Source organism: Eptatretus burgeri, chromosome 8, assembly GCF_056783735.1.
Source record: "Eptatretus burgeri isolate ZD-2024b chromosome 8, Ebu_testis_v1, whole genome shotgun sequence".
Lineage (NCBI taxonomy): Eukaryota > Metazoa > Chordata > Myxini > Myxiniformes > Myxinidae > Eptatretus > Eptatretus burgeri.
Genome location: NC_140968.1, coordinates 30,917,273 through 30,936,624, shown reverse-complemented (window position 1 = coordinate 30,936,624; position 19,352 = coordinate 30,917,273). Strand labels below are relative to the sequence as shown.

Genomic DNA, 19,352 nt, shown 5'->3' with positions numbered 1-19,352 from the left:
GACGAACGAACCCCAGAGACTTTTCTGGCAGCATCTGCCAGAAAAGCACAGTCTCATCGGCATTGTACACGTCCCGAGGCTGATACCTTTCCAAGATGTCTTTCAATTTGCCATCCTTCCAGTCGTGCACCACTGCCGAATCCACGCTGCCTGATTCACCGCACTTCTTGACCTTGCCGATTCCCCACCTCACTTTGAATCTGTCTATCCAGTGCATCGGCAAGGTCTCGGCATCATCATGCCCGAGGTCCGCAGCGAATTTACGTGCCTTCAGCAGCAACATTTCACCGTCCAACCGAATATTTGGCTGAGCCGACATTTGCCGAAACCAGATGATGAGCGCGTCATCGACATCTTCCAAGGACACACATCTCACGCGTTTCACACTTACCACCGGCCTCGCGATCTTCTCCACTTGTCCAAACATCATGCCCTTATTCTTCAAGATATCGTTCAATGTCTGCCGTTTGATGTCCAACTTCTCAGCTATGGCTGTTTTCTTCATCAGTGGGTTTGCCTCGCAAAACTGGATAATGCCGTATTTTTCTTGGTAGGTTTTAGTTGTAAGCTTACGCTTAGTCGCCATTATCCTGCATGCAGTGCGATCAACTGTGTACGCAGTTATAAATATCCTATCATTGGCGGTGTAAACCAATGAGCGAGCATCACTATTCCATGAAATCGGGATTCTCACGAGGCAGCAGTTCCATGTGACGAGTTAGGAGTGGTAATTTACTTGAGTTTCCATTACGTGGGAACGGACAACATCTAACGACATAGACGAAGTGACGACTTAGAGATGACGACTTTCAGAGGGATGACCCTTTATTCATAGGGACTTAACATGAGATAAATTCGGGACTTTTTGACGCTGCCGACTTAGGTGAAGTGACGAGTTACACGCTGCTGACTTACGCCTAGTCTACTGTATATGTGTGTGTATGTATATATATATATATATATATATATATATATATATATATATATATATATATATATATATATATATATATATATATATATATATATATATGTGTGTGGAGGAAAGAGTGTGGCACCTGTATACGTGGAAGAATTGCGTTGCTCAGTGGGTCTGTCGGTTAGATAGCTCAGATGGCAAAGCACTTTTGCGGTTCTCCAGAGGACCAGGGTTTGATACCCAGCCTGGGCCAGCAATTTTTCCACATATATTTCTGATTTTCTGTCCTGTTCATTTATTAAATTTAAATATATATATATATATATATATATATATATATATATATATATATATATATATATATATATATATATATATATATATATATATATATATATATATATATCATCATGGTTTTGTCTCAAAAAGTTATGGATGAGTTGGTTAGGTGGCAAGAACATGCGGATCATCTTTTGGTTCAGATCCAGCCCATCAGTGGGATACAAAACATGAACTGTTCCACCTGGCAGAGTTTGCGCTCTACCGATTGCGATTGCCGTTGTGTTGCTCTTCGAGTGATTTTTCATTTTCTGTTTGTCTGTGTGCAGGATATCTCAAATAGGTGTGGATGGATTTGGATGAAATTTTGTGGACCGGTTGGGTGTGTGACGAGGACAAACTGATTAGATTTTGGTGAAGATCTCGATCCGGATCTGACTGCTTTAATTTTTGCAGTGATTCTTCACCATTGAGAGATCGGGCTAAAATCAATTTGTAGCACGATATCTCAAAAAGTTAATGATGGATTTGGACGAAACTTAGTGGACAGGTTAGGTGTGTGACAAGGACGAATTACTTCGATTTTGGTGAAGATTCGGATACAAGGTTTACTTAATTTTGAGAGCGATTCTTCATCATTGGAAGATTAGGGCCAAAAATGATACATGGCGTATTTCAAAAAATTATTGGGCCCGATATGTTCCCGTGGCACAGGCTTGCGCTCCACTGAGTGCCCTTCTAGTTTTGAATGTTAAAGGCTCTCCTGGTTTGCCCGGATTTTTTTTTCTTTCCCCCCATCGCATGATATTTCAAAAATGTATTGGGCCTGGTGTGTTTTCTTGGATCAGGCACTGAGTGGCGGAGGTATGCGTTCTCCCGGGTGCCCTTCTCATCTTTTTGTGTTTTGCTTTTTTGTTTTTGTTTTTGGCCCAGTCACAAAATAAAACTGTTTTGTCTGCTTCATTGAACAAATTGGATCATTAATTTTGCAAAGCCTCGAGCATTTGTCCAGGACTTCAAGTGCCATTGATTTGTCCTCAGAATCTGTCCATGTTTTTGGTCGCTGAAGTAAGTTTTTGGAGCACGCATCATTTGACATATTGTAAAAGTGTTCTTGTGGTTTTTGTGGCGTCTAAAAACACAAACAAAAAAAACTCGAATACAGACCATGAAGTACTTCTTTTTTTATTGTTGTTTTTTTGTTTTTGCAGCAAGTTTTCATTTACCCTCTTTGGGTCAGTTCGGTGGGTGTTGGTCGGGGAACTTTTCCTACCCATGAGCAAATGAGCTCTCATGTTGGAACCCTTTTTGTTGCTTGTTTTAGCTCCCATTGGAAGTTTGCATAGCTTGTAGCTGGTGTTGCATGTGGCATATTCTTCCCAGTCCTGATGGAATATGTCTAAAAAAAAAAAAAAAAATAATTGATTTGCCTCATTTGTTAATGAAAACGAAGTTGTGAAAATAGAGACCATTGCTCTTGCCATCTTGTATATGGGTGTGCACGCTTTGTCGTCTCCTTTTATCACTGTGAATCATGATCGTACTGGTGAGGTTGAGTTTGAGTTTGTTGAAGTGCCCCGTGCATGCACATTGTGGAAAGGCTTTGCTGCACTTTGCTGCACAATTTGTCCCCTCCACCCAGTGGGCATCGTGCCTTACCGTGCGACAACAGCGTTGTGCCATCAGCATGTGATCCCATAAATATGTTTATTACTGTTGTGGCTTCCTCGTTTTATCCCACATTCACGTTTTCATTTCCCTTCGTCTTGTGCCTTCCTTTTTCCTGTCATTCTTTCAATCTATCCTTTGCTATTAGAGTTTATTATTTATATTTTCCATTGTGCTTTTTCTCCCGCCTCGCCCCCTTTCCTTCTCATTGCCTTTATGCATATTATTTTGTGCATCTTCATGTTCTTATCCATGTTAAACTGTAACTGCTGTTTACCTTGTGAAGCGTCGAGCGTTTCTATTTTATATGTGTTGCACACTCGTACAGAAGTGTTCCCTTTTCCATTGTTCCTCATCGCTGTTGTCAGTGTTGGGCATCTCACACCTCGCACTAAACTCTCAATTTTTAGGACAAGTTGCGCGTTTACTACAAAGTGAGCGAAATTAAACAAACCAGCAAAAAGCACAAACGATTATCTTTGACGCTTTGCCATGAGCAACGGTTTACTCGAATCACAGGATTGTGAATTATCTTCGGGTGATTGGGGAGCATGGTTTCAGTGTCCACCGATTAGCCGTATTTAAGTCGACACATAAAAAATAAAAACAGATGAACCTTCAATTATCAAAACAAGAAATAGTTTTATGCAACTCGAGGGGAAGGAGAAACAAGAGCGAGAATTGCTTTGCAATGCATGTCCGCCTCCACCTGGTATGAAAGAAGAAGAAGAAGAAGCTCAACAGCCCACTGTTTTGGGCCTTTTCAGAAAAAATAAATGGAAAAACAATTTTCATCTACTGATGTCTTTTGTAGACTAGAAACCATCACAGACGAGGATAACAAACCGGAGATGAAAATTAGTTTGCTTAACCACACGCTTGAGCAGATACCAGACCCCAAAAATTGAAGAAGTAGAAGAAGTAGAAGAAGAAGAAGAAGAAGAAGAAGAAGAAGAAGAAGAAGAAGAACCTTTCTAACCAATCTTGCTTCGTTCATTTCTCAGCTTTGCCTATTTCATATTTAAAATAACCCGATGTACATGTATACATCATGTGCATATATAATAAGTACATCATAATTTTAGGTATACCTGGTATCATTCCAATTGCACGAGGCCATGGACTAACACCCAGGCCGAAGGCCTGAGGCCTGCCATTCTATGCTGCTACATGCAATGGCGGTGCAAGATTTTATTGAGGTGGAGTCAGGCCAGCTGTCCAGCCAATGGGTTTGGAAAGCAGGGGGTGGAGTCAGGCCAGCTGTTTCAGCCAATGGGTGTGGAAAGCAGGGGGTGGAGTCAGGCCAGCTGTTTCAGCCAATGGGGGTGGAAAGCAGGGGGTGGAGTCAGGCCAGCTGTTTCAGCCAATGGGGGTGGAAAGCAGGGGGTGGAGTCAGGCCAGCTGTTTCAGCCAATGGGGGTGGAAAGCAGTGGGTGGAGTCAGGCCAGCTGTTTCAGCCAATGGGTGTGGAAAGCAGGGGTGGAGTGGAGTCAGGCCAGCTGTTTCAGCCAATGGGGGTGGAAAGCAGTGGGTGGAGTCAGGCCAGCTGTTTCAGCCAATGGGTGTGGAAAGCAGGGGGTGGAGTCAGGCCAGCTGTTTCAGCCAATGGGTGTGGAAAGCAGGGGGTGGAGTCAGGCCAGCTGTTTCAGCCAATGGGTGTGGAAAGCAGGGGGTGGAGTCAGGCCAGCTGTTTCAGCCAATGGGGGTGGAAAGCAGGGGGTGGAGTCAGGCCAGCTGTTTCAGCCAATGGGGGTGGAAAGCAGGGGGTGGAGTCAGGCCAGCTGAATCCTGCCCCATGTATATTTATGGAATATTTTCTAAGTTTTAAAATGGCAGAAGTCTGAAATTGACGAAATCTCTTGAAACTTGAACTCGTTATGTGAATTTTCATTATAAAGCCATATACCAAGTTTCAGTTGAATATGTTAAAGGCTATGGGTAAAAAAGGTCTGAAAAACCACAGGTGAGACGGACAGACGGATAGCAAACCTATATTCCCCTCTGAAACCAGTAGGGGACTTATTAATAGACCGGACGCTTGTATTGCTGGTCTTTGTCATTGGACACCAGAACGTGTTCCATAAGCAGCGACGGAGTCCATTTCTCCCATTAGAGAGAACATGCAAGATTCGAGCATCTTTAAACAGAAGACTTGATCCTTTGGGAAAATAACATAATTAGCAACTTTGTAATTTACATAAATGACTCGACCTTTATCAAGTACGTACAATATAAGAACCACAACTAAATATACACTTGTGTTTGCTCGTATTGTCCAGAGCCCTTCTTTATCATTTGTCTCTCTTGTGAACCTGTTTTTATTAAGACCAATCGTGACGTCATGTGCCCTTTGAAAATTGTTCTGCAGATCTAACTCGAGTTGGAAGCATCTGATGTTTTCTCTCTTTTTGACTTATCCCCCTTTCCTCTAATACTCTGCCATGTGAGCATTAATACTCTTTCATGTGTTTTCACCCCTGTCTGTCTATTTGTTTGTCTGTCTGTCTGTTTGTGAGCAGGATATTTTAAAAAGTTGTGGACGGATTTGGGCGAAATTTGGTGGACAGGTTGGGTTTTTAATAAAGACGAATTGATACGATTTTGGTGAAGATCCGGATCCGGATACTTGAAATTTTCAAGTGATTTTTCACCTTTGTGTGATCGGGTTTAAAACTATATAGAGCACGATATCTCAAGAAGTTATGGACGGACTTGGACGAAACTTGGTGGACAGGTCAGTGTTTGACGAGGACAAAAATTGTTTCGATTTTGCGAAAGATTCGTATCCGGATATAAGAATTTTTTCTTTTTAAAAAACTCTTTCCGTGATTGTTCACCATTGAGAGATTGTGCCAAAAACGATATGTGGCATGATATTTCAAAAAGTTGTGGACAAGTGATGACAAGACGTGGTGGATGAGATAGTTAGGTGACGAGAACAAGCCGATTAGATTTTGTTTCATTTCGGATCCAGATCCGACCTATCAATGGGATACAAAATGTAAACTTTTCAGCCCGGCAGAGGTATGTGCTCTACCGAGTGCGGTTGTAGTTTTTCATGCGACCTTTAATTGAGATCGACCGTAACAGTGAGTTGTCATCTAACGTGGGTGGAGGCGTACCCATCGACACATTTGCGTCAAGTTCTGTTTCTGGTTTTTCATATTGTTCGTTAAATGATGTTGTGATATTTACATTAAGGATGTAATATTGGGTCATAGGCCATGTTAAACTGCCACCAGGTGGTATTTTGTTTTATAGCTCGTTATTAATTTGTTCTCAAATTTGTTCCCTCAACCTGCACAAACTGCTGACACAAGTGCGGGGGAAACATTCAAACATGTGCTGGTGCATCTTATCCCCACAGCTGGTTCAAACTCTCCATTGCTTGAACAACCCATTGATCAGTGTGGAGGTTTATACAGAAACTGACATATGGAGCAAGGGAAAAGACAAGAGAGACATGCCAGCAACACTTGGCAGTTGGAATTGGAAATTTGAAGATATGGTGTTGGGGCAGTTGAATTTGGAGATGGTTGGGGGAGAAAGGGCAGCTTGAGGAAGTGATTCTTGGCAGTACCACCGTGACTTAGAAGAAGGGTGTATTGACAGGAGTGGCGTCCATCTTTGGAGTTGATTAATTGGGAAACTGTGAGGACAGTCATGCGTTCGGTCCTATATTGATTTGACTATGTGGCGTTTGTACTTCCGAGGCTCCCAAAGTCACGCTCGCCTGGATCCCCTCCGATTCGGCCACTTTTGTTCACATTTCAATGATCTCTGCTCTCAGGATGTTGCAAACTGCTGCCCAGCGGTGCATGATGATATGGTTCAAAGATTCGGCTCGAATGCCATTCTTGTAAACAACTTTGGTGACAATAGAAACAAACCCTCCAACTCCGTTTCATGATTGCTCACCTTTGCCTTCATTTTTTTTTTCTTTCTTTTTTTTTTCCTCATCATTTTGGTTCGTCTATCTGGTCAAAACTTGGTGAGAATCAGGTGATATGATATTTTGAATTTTTTTCAGGTAGGTCAAGTAATCTGCTTGGCAATCCTGCACACTCGCATGCAGTTAAAATACTCGACAAAATTTGCTAGAAAACTTTCATTTGTACATTTCCTTTTAAAATTTATTCCAAAACTATGAAAGTTCAGCAAGTACTCTGTAGCTGTATCTCTGCATTTGTACTTGTAGGTATAATGCCAAACTGAATTCAAAATATTCTGGTTTTGATTGAGATTGTACGGATCCAAAATGTTGCACAATAAAGCCTCACAATCCGTGGGGGTTACGTTCCTGGAAAACACCGCGAATACGAAAACTAAAGGCGCATGGTGAACAAGAGGGTTTGGTACATGGCTCATACGGCAAAGCAAGGGAATGTTCCTGTTACCAAGAATAAACAAACTCGAGCGAAGTCGATGGTGCGCCATCGCAAATCCCCATGCTTCCCACCGAAAGCGAAGTTGAAAGATGGCAAAAAGTTCCCACCGGAATGACCCAATATCAAATTTTGTTTAAGAATTTTTCCCGTTTTGACCCCTGTGACCTTCAGTCCCCATCCCCTGGAGCATGGATCCAGGGATCAAATCCCAAAAAACTGTTACATATTTTGTGTCCCCACCACACCCCCTCCCCAAAGTGAACTGTATTACAAAGTTAGTGTGTAGGGATTTGCAATGGCTCATCATCAACTTCGCTCTTGCTCGCTTTGAAATGCATTTTCTCCACAACCGCTAGAGCGATTGACGCAAAACTTTCAACATAATCGCGCCTAACCATGGAGAATTTCTTTAACAAGGTTAATGGATGGAAAATGTGGCCAGCGTTCCAAAAAGTGTGTTTTCTGTCGGCATGGGTTGCAGGGTGTTTCACAGACTTGACCTCTCTTCGCTCGGCCTCGGCCGCATTACTGAACTTCCTCTTTTTTTTTTTTAAAACTTGCCTAATTACTGAACTTGTCTGTTCTGTGAAAGCATTTATCGTGATAATGAATGAATTGAAAATCTTGAGGAAACTAATGAATTACTTGGTGGAGCGGTTGACAGTTTTGACGGTACGTTTAGGTCTTCTTAAGCGCTTTTTTAACGTCTGCTGTTTTAATTTCGAGTTTTGTTCCGAGCTTTTTATTTTTTTACGATAAGCAGAAAAAGAACGATAGGGTTTATAGAGTGCTTTTTTTTTCGAAATGGATAAGTCGACATGAAAGATGAAAGAATGAAGTGAGGATAATAAAAAAAAGAGGAAATCCTTTCGGTGCTGAAGTGATAGCGGAGCGTTGTTGTGGCGTCCACAAACGTCCACAAACATTGTTCCACAAACGCCGTTGAGACGGCTGCCGTGCCCGTCGATGAGCGTTGTTCACAGGAAGTTTACACCGGTTGTACACCGACCGGAGTAATGGTATGGCCGACCTGTTGATTTGCGTGGTTCGAACGTCTTTGATACTCGATGTTGGTGATGCAGTTGTGAATAGCCGTGGGCTGTGGATTTAAGTAAATAGTACTGCAGAAAATTATTTGCGAATGGTCAAATCCACGAGTTGTAAACCGGTCATTAGCTGTACTTCAATATTACAGCTGTAAATGTTCATCACCAATGTTATTTTGATGAGGTTGTGCTTCCTCATTTGCCAATACTGAACTCACAATCATGATCTGGTGTTGTTAAAATGTGTCAATTGAGTTTGTGAAATGTTTGCATAATGAAGGGCAGTTTTGCCAAACCTTTAATGTTGGGATTAATAAAGGTAAGGTCAGTTTAAGTGACATTTGACATTAAAAGGTAGTATAGACAATGTGATGCCACCATTTTAGTTAGCTCTGCCAACGAAGGTGAAGGAGGTTATGTTTTCACCCCTTTCTGTCTGTCTGTCTGTCTGTCTGTCTGTTTGTTTGTTTCTGTACAGGATATATCAAAAAGTTATTGTTGGATTCGCATGAAACTTGGTGGATAGGTTGAGTGTGTGACCATGACAAATTGATTCGATTTTGGGGAAGATCCAAAACCGGATCCGACTCCTCTTCACCATTGAGAGATGGGGCTAAACCGATATGTCGCACGATATTTCAAAAATGTAATGGGCCAAATATGTTCTTGTGGATCAGGCATTACGGGGCGGAGGTATGCGCTCTACCGATTGCCCTTCTCGTTTTCCATGTTTCATTGGGCTCTGCTCTGGATTTACAATTTTGACAAGACTACTGTCTCATGAAAACTGATGCATTTTGTAGATCACCAATGTGGACCGACTGGGTCACCTCAAGCTCATCGTTTCCCACCCACGCACTGTATTAGTCCTTATCACCAAGATCTCCACAATTAGAATTGGTGGTTCTTTTGTGCTTCTGGTTTGCAGTCTTCTCTTGCATACAAGCAGTGCATTTCTCTCTGCCATTCTTTCTTCTCTCTCCCTTTCCCTGAAAGCCAGTGTCCCCAAATATAGCAACCCTGGAACCTCATCAAGTACCTAAACACTACCTTGGGAAAACGGCATGTATCATTTTGCCGGTGACTTAACTCTCAACCAACCCCATGCAATGAGTAATTATTTTTCCTTTCTGCTGAACTTGAGAATGAAATTGAATGGTTGGCCATCTGTTGCATCACTTTCAGTGAGGGTATGTAAGTTACATGTCTTTACTCTTCTTCAGGCTATGTTGAAAACCAAATAAATTGTCACTACCTGACTGACAGCTTTTCAGCTTCCCAAGGAATCTCTGTTTAATACCATTCAATAATGTTAATGAATGTTCCCAACCATTTTGGAGAACCCCCCACCCATGCTGTCGTTTAATGCTTTGAGGATCATTGTGTTCTTCCGGTAAATGCAAGGTAAAGTTCTGTTGCTGTCACATAGAAAACCGTGGGATTATTTTGTTCTTATCCCATCTATTGCCTTGCGCTCCCCCCTCTCCTGCCATGCAAGCAGTTCAGTCCCTGTGGCAGTTTTGAGCGAAGCTAAGGCTTTACATCATGAGGAGTACAAGGGCTACCAGGGGCCGTATCACCAGTGGCAGTTTTAGGAGGGAGAGTTTTAACTGAAATTGGTGAAAGGAAGCGTATTCATATTCTCAGTTGCAAACGGTTGTGGTCAAATATTTGTGATGAGATGCCATAAGTTAAGTTGCTGATTGGCGTCGAGTTTATAATATCGAACGGCCTATTACCCCCATTTTGAACCGTTCATTCACTGGTACGTGCCTCCTGAGCTTGCAGAAGTCTTGGTCTGCACCTGTCCTCACAGTGTCGCGCAGTCAACGTCGGCCGGTCGACCTTTGGGGTCACCATCTGCGTGATGGTCTTGTACAGTCCTTTTTGTTGCAGTTCAAGCTGCCTCTTGTTCTATAACCCGTGGTTGCTCTGCAACCCGAAGCTGAAGTTTTCCTCCAAACCAAAGGGGACTTTTTAATCATTATTTATATCCACTTTTTTTTCTCTTTCAAAATCCATCTTGCCTGTCTGGTTCATCTCAATCACTTGCTCCAGAGCAAATAAAAAATTACATTTCTTTAGGGTCGTATCTTCAAATGCACTTGACTTGGCAACATTTATATATTTTTTGTAATTTTATTTTGTTTTCTTCCTGCTTAGCTGACAGTGTCTTGGCGTGCTGTTATTAATTAGTTAATTATTGTTATGCTGCCAAACCCATACAAGTAAATAATTTGATCATTTGAAATGAAATGCATTCCGATGCAGTGTTTGAGCCACCGGGAGTATGTTGTACACGGTACAACAGGATGAATATTGGGGAAAGGATTGCTTTGTGAGCACTGTATGATCAAGAAGTATACACGACGGATCGTGTGCTTGTGTGGCTTTTGTTGGCACTCGTGCATGAAGCCTGACTGCTGAAAGAAACAGGTGCGAAACCACTCAAGACTTCCTCAGGCTTGCCCTTTCCCTCTCTCAGGAGATGCCGTAAGGCTGCAGGCTTTAGTGATAGGATGTCTATGGTGTACAAAGGCAAAGCAAATGGTGTCCAAATAGGTCATTAGCCAGTAAGCCAGTATGGTCCAATCATCCATATGATTATCTCGATCAAAACGTCCCTCCATCACCATTAATCTCCATTCTGCCCCTTCTCCGTCTCCTTAAAGCTCATCAGCTTGATGTTTTTAGGTAACCATCTGCTTCATTTTATTTTGTGTTCTCCTGTCCACGTTGTTTCTTGCACCTCCAGTGGAGCCTGATGAAAATGTCAAGTCACGTGACTGATTGGACAGGGCTGTTCGGAAGTTGAAACCAAGTGATATGCAATGAAATTGAGTAAAGGAAGTAAAATCTTGTCGGTTCAACATTAACAAAAAAAGGTTTATTGGAAATGGTGGTCATTGAATTATCAAGAATGTTCTGCATAAATCTTTTATTTTAATTGCTAAATACGAAGTTGCGTGCGATTGAATTGTTGAGAGTTGACATATTTTGGAAAATATAGCATTTTGATCAACCCGTGTCACAATCCTTCATCTGATTCTTGTATAACAGGCACAAAGACTCGGTGGTGTAATGGTCAGAGCGTCCGCTCCAAGTCCGGTTGGTCGGCGATTTTCAAATCCCGGCCGATTCATACCAGAATTGAAAGCTGGTACATGCTGCTTCCTCGCTTGACATTCAGCATTTAAAAGGTTGAGAGCATGGATAAACCCCACAGGGTTGACACTCATGGGGAGGAGGAAATTCTTCCTTCGGAAATGCTATGCTGAGTGTGGTGAGAAAAGCGGTGCTGTTGTTGTGACGTTACTGGTACCCATAGTGCCTTCCCTCAAGCTCAGTGGCTGTTTGTCCAGTCTCTATCCTATATTGTCTCGTGTATCCATCTCTATGTCCATGAGTGTGAGATGTAAGTGTGGCAGCTCCACTATGAACGTTAGATCGTGTAAAAAAAAAAATCTAAAAAACAACAACAATGGAGTCACTGTTGGGGCCTGTAACACTATCCTCAATTTCTTTGCAACGTCGCTAATATGGCTTCTCCAAACCCCCCCCCCCCCTCAAAAATAATTGCTTTTGTCACATTCACTAAACCCTTCATCCCCCTTTACTATCTCTTGAAGTAAAGAATTGATGCAATAAATTATTACATTCCCGGCATCACGCCAAAGCTAAACTTTGAAAACGAAAAACTTACAGCAAATGCAAATAAACATTATTCCAAGAATGAAACTGATCATTTTTTATTTTCTTTCTTTTTTTAGACTTGCTGACATTAACAAAACTCGCAGAATATTTGCTGCCCCCATTGACCAATGCAGTTGGTCAACGTGGGCAGAAAATAATCTCGGCAAATAATCTGAGATATCTGACACGGCCCAGAAAGAAGAGCGCTGCCACCTTCCCAGTTTTTCTTTCCCAAATTTTGTATCAAAGACTCCTCGCATATGATTCAAAACTGCTTTTCTGCTCTAATGAGGACATAATTCCCGAGTGTGACATGGTCGATTGGTCGGTCTTCTCGACAACTTGTACAAAACGCAGAATACAGCTCGGTCTGAACTATATTTACCTCCGCCACTGAAGATGGACGGAGGTTATGTTTTCACGTCTGTCTATCTGTGTGAACAAGATATCTTAAAAAGTTGTGGATGCATTTAGACGAAATTATGATGGAGACGTTTGGTGTTATGCGTAACGAGGACTAAATCATTAAATTTCAGGTGAAAATCCGGATCCGAGAATTTTTTTAAGTAATTCTTCGCCAATGAGTGATCGGGCTAAAACCGATTATATCGCACGATATCTCAAAAAGATGTGGACAGATTCAGCCAAAACTTGTTGGACAGGTTTGGAGTGTGACAAGGATGAATTGATTCGATTTTGGTGAAGATCTGGATCCGAATACGAGAATTTTTTGTGAATCTTCACCATTTAGAGATGAGGCCAAAATTGATATACTGTCGTACCCTGCAATTCGTTATTTGCAGACCCCGTGTATTCGCAATTTATAAAATGCGACCTGCTTCGTGTATTAGTGGTTTTTTTCAGGGGTTTTTAAAAAATTTTTATTTCATTTTATTATTTTAATATATTTTTTTGTGGGTGTATTCACAGTTTTTCATGGGATTTTTTGTTTTTCCCTCATGAATCACTACCTGCCGGGAACCTATCCCATATTTTTCCATTGAAACAATGCCCCATTATTTGTTTCATTTTCTAGGAACGTATGCCCCGCGAATAGTGGGCTCCATCAGTACTGTATAGCACCATGATCTCAATAAGTTCTGCACGAGTTATCACGAAACATGGTGGATGAGTTTGTTAGGTGACAAGAACAAGTGGATTAAATTTTGGTTCAGGTCCAGATCTGGCCTATCAGTGGGATCAAAATGTAAACTGTTCAACTTGGCAGAGGTATGTGCTCTACCAAGTGCCATTCTAATTACCTCTATCACTGAAGGTGAAGGAGGTTATGTTTTCACCCCCTTTGTCTGTCTGTCTGTTTGTGTACAGGATATCTCAAAAAGTTGTGGACGGATCGAGATGAAATTTTGTGTACACGTTCGGTGCGTGATGTGGACAAACTGATTAGATTTTGGTGAAGATCCGGATCCGGATCTGACTACTAGAATTTTTTATGTGATTCTTCACCATTGAGAGTTCGGGCTCAAAAACTTTATATAACACGTTATCTCAAAAAGTTGTGGATGGATTCGGACGAAACTTGGTGGACAGGTTGGGAGTGTCGCAAGGACGAATTGATTTGACTTTGTTGAAGATCAGGATCCGGATCCGGATATGAGGTTTATTTAATTTACAAAGTGAATCTTCACCATTGAGAGATAGGGCCAAAAACGATATAGTACTATATGGCACGATATTTCAAAAATGTATTGGGGCCGATATGTTCTCGTGGATCAGGCATTGCATGGTGGAGGTATGCGCTCTACCGAGTGTCTTTCTAGTTGCCCCTGTATTCTTTTGTACTTTTTTTTTTCCCCTTTGCTTATTATTTATTTATTTATTTATTTATTTATTTATTCGTTTTGCCCTGTTGTTTCTCACCCTCTTAAGTATTTGTGCCAATGTGACATTGATTGTACAGTTTGCTCTGGAGAAAGTTTCTACTCCAGGTATACATAATACACATCATTGGTCCATTTGCTTGATCCACTTACTACTTTGTAAGTGCTCAATTTATTGCAAAACTAAGAGAAGGCAAAATTGATTCTTTGATACATATCTTTATTTAAGTTTTTGCATTCCAAAGAAGCTCGTAATATCTCAGAGGATTGACTTTTATTGTCGCTCACTTTGCTGGTCCACTGGGGGAGTAAAAGCAGGTTCGGGCGGGGTGGGGGGGAGGGGCATGTGCAGACAGAAGAGTCCTTCACTTTTTCCTTATACCCACATGAAGGGTGAATTCATCTCACCCCATCTATCCAGCTCATTAGGTCATCATCTTTTCTTGATGTTGCAAAAGTTGATAGAACCCCAGCAATCATTGTATTTTGCCCCTCCCCCCCCACCCAACCTAATGCATTATATCTAAGGTTTTTCTTATGTTGTATATATTATGTGTATTAAAACAAAATTGTTACCTGATGGTTAAAATCCTGGTTACTTATAAAGGAACAGAGCTTAATTGAGGGCCATTTCAAAACGCACCATCTGGCACATTTACCAAGTACTCCCATGACCTCCAACTATGTTGTCAGTTTCTTGATTTAACTTTAAAACATTGTTTTTGTCTGTTCTACTGCCGATCCCTCTTTCCTTCTGGTTCCTTCCTGCCGTGTTTCCAGATCCCAAACGACATCAACGACACTTAGCCTGCATTTTGCACAACCATTGTAGCAAACTACATAAGGGCAACCAGCCGTGGTATGCCGAGCAAGTGTTTGTAAAGCCATGGTGAGGGTTGTGGATATGTACCAGCCTCCAGTACTCCGAGACAGTTGGTTACTTCCTCGTATTATGACATCCCTAAACAGTTGGTTATTTCCTCGTATCATGACAACCCTAAACAGTTGGTTACTTCCTCGTATCAGGACATCCCAAAACAGTTGGTTACTTCCTCGTATCATGACATCCATAAACAGTTGGTTACTTCCTCGTATCAGGACATTCCTAGACAGTTGGTTGCTTCCTCGTGTCAGGACATTCCTCGACAGTTGGTTACTTCCTCGTATCAGGACATTCCGAGACAGTTGGTTACTTCCTCGTATCAGGACATTCCGAGACAGTTGGTTGCTTCCTCGTATCAGGACATTCCTAGACAGTTGGTTGCTTCCTCGTATCAGGACATTCCTAGACAGTTGGTTGCTTCCTCGTGTCAGGACATTCCTCAACAGTTGGTTACTTCCTCGTGTCAGGACATTCCTCAACAGTTGGTTACTTCCTCGTATCAGGACATTCCGAGACAGTTGGTTACTTCCTCGTATCAGGACATTCCTAGACAGTTGGTTGCTTCCTCGTGTCAGGACATTCCTAGACAGTTGGTTGCTTCCTCGTATCAGGACATTCCTAGACAGTTGGTTGCTTCCTCGTGTCAGGACATTCCTCAACAGTTGGTTACTTCCTCGTGTCAGGACATTCCTCAACAGTTGGTTACTTCCTCGTATCAGGACATTCCGAGACAGTTGGTTACTTCCTCGTATCAGGACATTCCTAGACAGTTGGTTGCTTCCTCGTGTCAGGACATTCCTCGACAGTTGGTTACTTCCTCGTATCAGGACATTCCGAGACAGTTGGTTACTTCCTCGTATCAGGACATCCCGAAACAGTTGGTTACTTCCTCGTATCAGGACATCCCGAAACAGTTGGTTACTTTCTCATATCAGGACATTCCTAAACAGTTGGTTACTTCCTCGCATGAGGACATTCCTAGACAGTTGGTTACTTCCTCGTATCATGACATCCCAAGACAGTTGGTTACTTCCTCGTATCATGACATCCCTAAACAGTTGGTTACTTCCTCGTATCATGACATCCCTAAACAGTTGGTTACTTCCTCGTATCATGACATCCCTAAACAGTTGGTTACTTCCTCGCATCAGGACATCCCTAAACAGTTGGTTACTTCCTCGCATCAGGACATCCCTAGACAGTTGGTTACTTCCTCGCACCAGGACATCCCAAGACAGTTGGTTACTTCCTCGTATCATGACATCCCTAGACAGTTGGTTACTTCCTCGTATCATGACATCCCTAAACAGTTGGTTACTTCCTCGCATGAGGACATTCCTAGACAGTTGGTTACTTCCTCGTATCATGACATCCCTAGACAGTTGGTTACTTCCTCGCATCAGGACATCCCTAAACAGTTGGTTACTTCCTCGCATCAGGACATCCCTAAGCAGTTGGTTACTTCCTCACATCAGGACATCCCTAAACAGTTGGTTACTTCCTCGCATGAGGACATTCCTAGACAGTTGGTTACTTCCTCGTATCATGACATTCCTAGACAGTTGGTTACTTCCTCGTATCATGACATCCCTAGACAGTTGGTTACTTCCTCGTATCATGACATCCCTAGACAGTTGGTTACTTCCTCGTATCATGACATCCCTAGACAGTTGGTTACTTCCTCGTATCAGGACATCCCTAAACAGTTGGTTACTTCCTCGCATCAGGACATCCCTAGACAGTTGGTTACTTCCTCACACCAGGACATCCCTAGACAGTTGGTTACTTCCTCGTATCATGACATCCCTAAACAGTTGGTTACTTCCTCGCATGAGGACATTCCTAGACAGTTGGTTACTTCCTCGTATCATGACATTCCTAGACAGTTGGTTACTTCCTCGTATCATGACATCCCTAGACAGTTGGTTACTTCCTCGCATCAGGACATCCCTAAACAGTTGGTTACTTCCTCGCATGAGGACATTCCTAGACAGTTGGTTACTTCCTCGTATCATGACATTCCTAGACAGTTGGTTACTTCCTCGTATCATGACATTCCTAGACAGTTGGTTACTTCCTCGTATCATGACATCCCTAAACAGTTGGTTACTTCCTCGCATCAGGACATCCCTAAGCAGTTGGTTACTTCCTCACATCAGGACATCCCTAAACAGTTGGTTACTTCCTCGCATGAGGACATTCCTAGACAGTTGGTTACTTCCTCGTATCATGACATTCCTAGACAGTTGGTTACTTCCTCGTATCATGACATCCCTAGACAGTTGGTTACTTCCTCGTATCATGACATCCCTAGACAGTTGGTTACTTCCTCGTATTATGACATCCCTAGACAGTTGGTTACTTCCTCGTATCAGGACATCCCTAAACAGTTGGTTACTTCCTCGCATCAGGACATCCCTAGACAGTTGGTTACTTCCTCGCATCAGGACATCCCTAGACAGTTGGTTACTTCCTCGTATCATGACATTCCTAGACAGTTGGTTACTTCCTCGTATCATGACATCCCTAAACAGTTGGTTACTTCCTCGCATCATGACATTCCTAAACAGTTGGTTACTTCCTCGTATCATGACATCCCTAAACAGTTGGTTACTTCCTCGCATCAGGACATCCCTAAGCAGTTGGTTACTTCCTCGTATCATGACATTCCTAGACAGTTGGTTACTTCCTCGTATCATGACATCCCTAGACAGTTGGTTACTTCCTCGTATCAGGACATCCCTAAACAGTTGGTTACTTCCTCGTATCATGACATCCCTAAACAGTTGGTTACTTCCTCGCATCAGGACATCCCTAAGCAGTTGGTTACTTCCTCACATCAGGACATCCCTAAACAGTTGGTTACTTCCTCGCATGAGGACATTCCTAGACAGTTGGTTACTTCCTCGTATCATGACATCCCTAGACAGTTGGTTACTTCCTCGTATCATGACATCCCTAGACAGTTGGTTACTTCCTCGTATCAGGACATCCCTAAGCAGTTGGTTACTTCCTCACATCAGGACATCCCTAAACAGTTGGTTACTTCCTCGCATGAGGACATTCCTAGACAGTTGGTTACTTCCTCGTATCATGACATTCCTAGACAGTTGGTTACTTCCTCGTATCATGACATTCCTAGACAGTTGGTTACTTCCTCGTATCATGACATCCCTAAACAGTTGGTTACTTCCTCGCATCAGGACATCCCTAAGCAGTTGGTTACTTCCTCACATCAGGACATCCCTAAACAGTTGGTTACTTCCTCGCATGAGGACATTCCTAGACAGTTGGTTACTTCCTCGTATCATGACATCCCTAGACAGTTGGTTACTTCCTCGTATCATGACATCCCTAGACAGTTGGTTACTTCCTCGTATCAGGACATCCCTAAACAGTTGGTTACTTCCTCGCATCAGGACATCCCTAGACAGTTGGTTACTTCCTCGCACCAGGACATCCCTAGACAGTTGGTTACTTCCTCGTATCATGACATCCCTAAACAGTTGGTTACTTCCTCGCATGAGGACATTCCTAGACAGTTGGTTACTTCCTCGTATCATGACATTCCTAGACAGTTGGTTACTTCCTCGTATCATGACATCCCTAGACAGTTGGTTACTTCCTCGCATCAGGACATCCCTAAGCAGTTGGTTACTTCCTCGTATCATGACATCCCGAAACAGTTGGTTACTTCCTCGTATCATGACATCCCTAAGCAGTTGGTTACTTCCTCGTATCATGACATCCCGAAACAGTTGGTTACTTCCTCGTATCATGACATCCCTAAACAGTTGGTTACTTCCTCGCATCAGGACATCCCTAAGCAGTTGGTTACTTCCTCGTATCATGACATCCCGAAACAGTTGGTTACTTCCTCGTATCATGACATCCCTAAACAGTTGGTTACTTCCTCGCATCAGGACATCCCTAAACAGTTGGTTACTTCCTCGCATCAGGACATCCCTAAGCAGTTGGTTACTTCCTCGTATTATGACATCCCTAGACAGTTGGTTTCCTCATCTGCCTTTTTTATTACCAGCAATGATGTTTATCCAGAGGTATCTGGTGGATATCAGCAAGAGTACATTTGATTTCTCCCATGGTAAAAGATTAGGTATACTCAAGTTGGGCAGTCTTACATGTTGGAAAGCGAATTCACCGTCGTTACTAACAACATCATTGCTGCTGTTCCCTGTATTTGCCATGGAGTCCAAGCAGTCTCAGATTTGTAACAATTGAACTCTTACACTGGCTCAGGCAAACCAGACATTATTGGGATGTAACAACTCGTCGAATGGATGGCACCGTCCATTAGAAAATAGAGGAGGAGGAAGAACAAGAAGAAGAGAGCTAGCTTGGCACGACATTCATAGTGCAAGTTAGGCCGAGCAGAAAATGCAATGCAGAGTGGGATGGGACATTTCTTGTAAAAAGGCACGAATTGACTACGGACATGCAAGTATTCATAAAATCACATTTATTTGGTAATGATTGATGTAATTCAACAAATATTTACCAGGAAGAGGAAAGGAGCATTTCTATTTAAAAACCATATCCTTTGGTCCTTTCTTTATATTAGTTGTCTATAATATTCTGGTTATCGTACATCATCATGCTCACCCCCCCCCAACC

At 42.4% G+C, this 19,352-nt stretch overlaps 1 protein-coding gene across 9 annotated transcripts in view; it reads left to right on the top strand.

The window, feature by feature from the left end:
• The window catches only part of LOC147021446 (ATP-dependent chromatin remodeler CHD8-like), a 228,651-nt gene that overhangs the window by 34,713 nt on the left and 174,586 nt on the right, over positions 1 to 19,352 (top strand). The window lies entirely within an intron of this gene.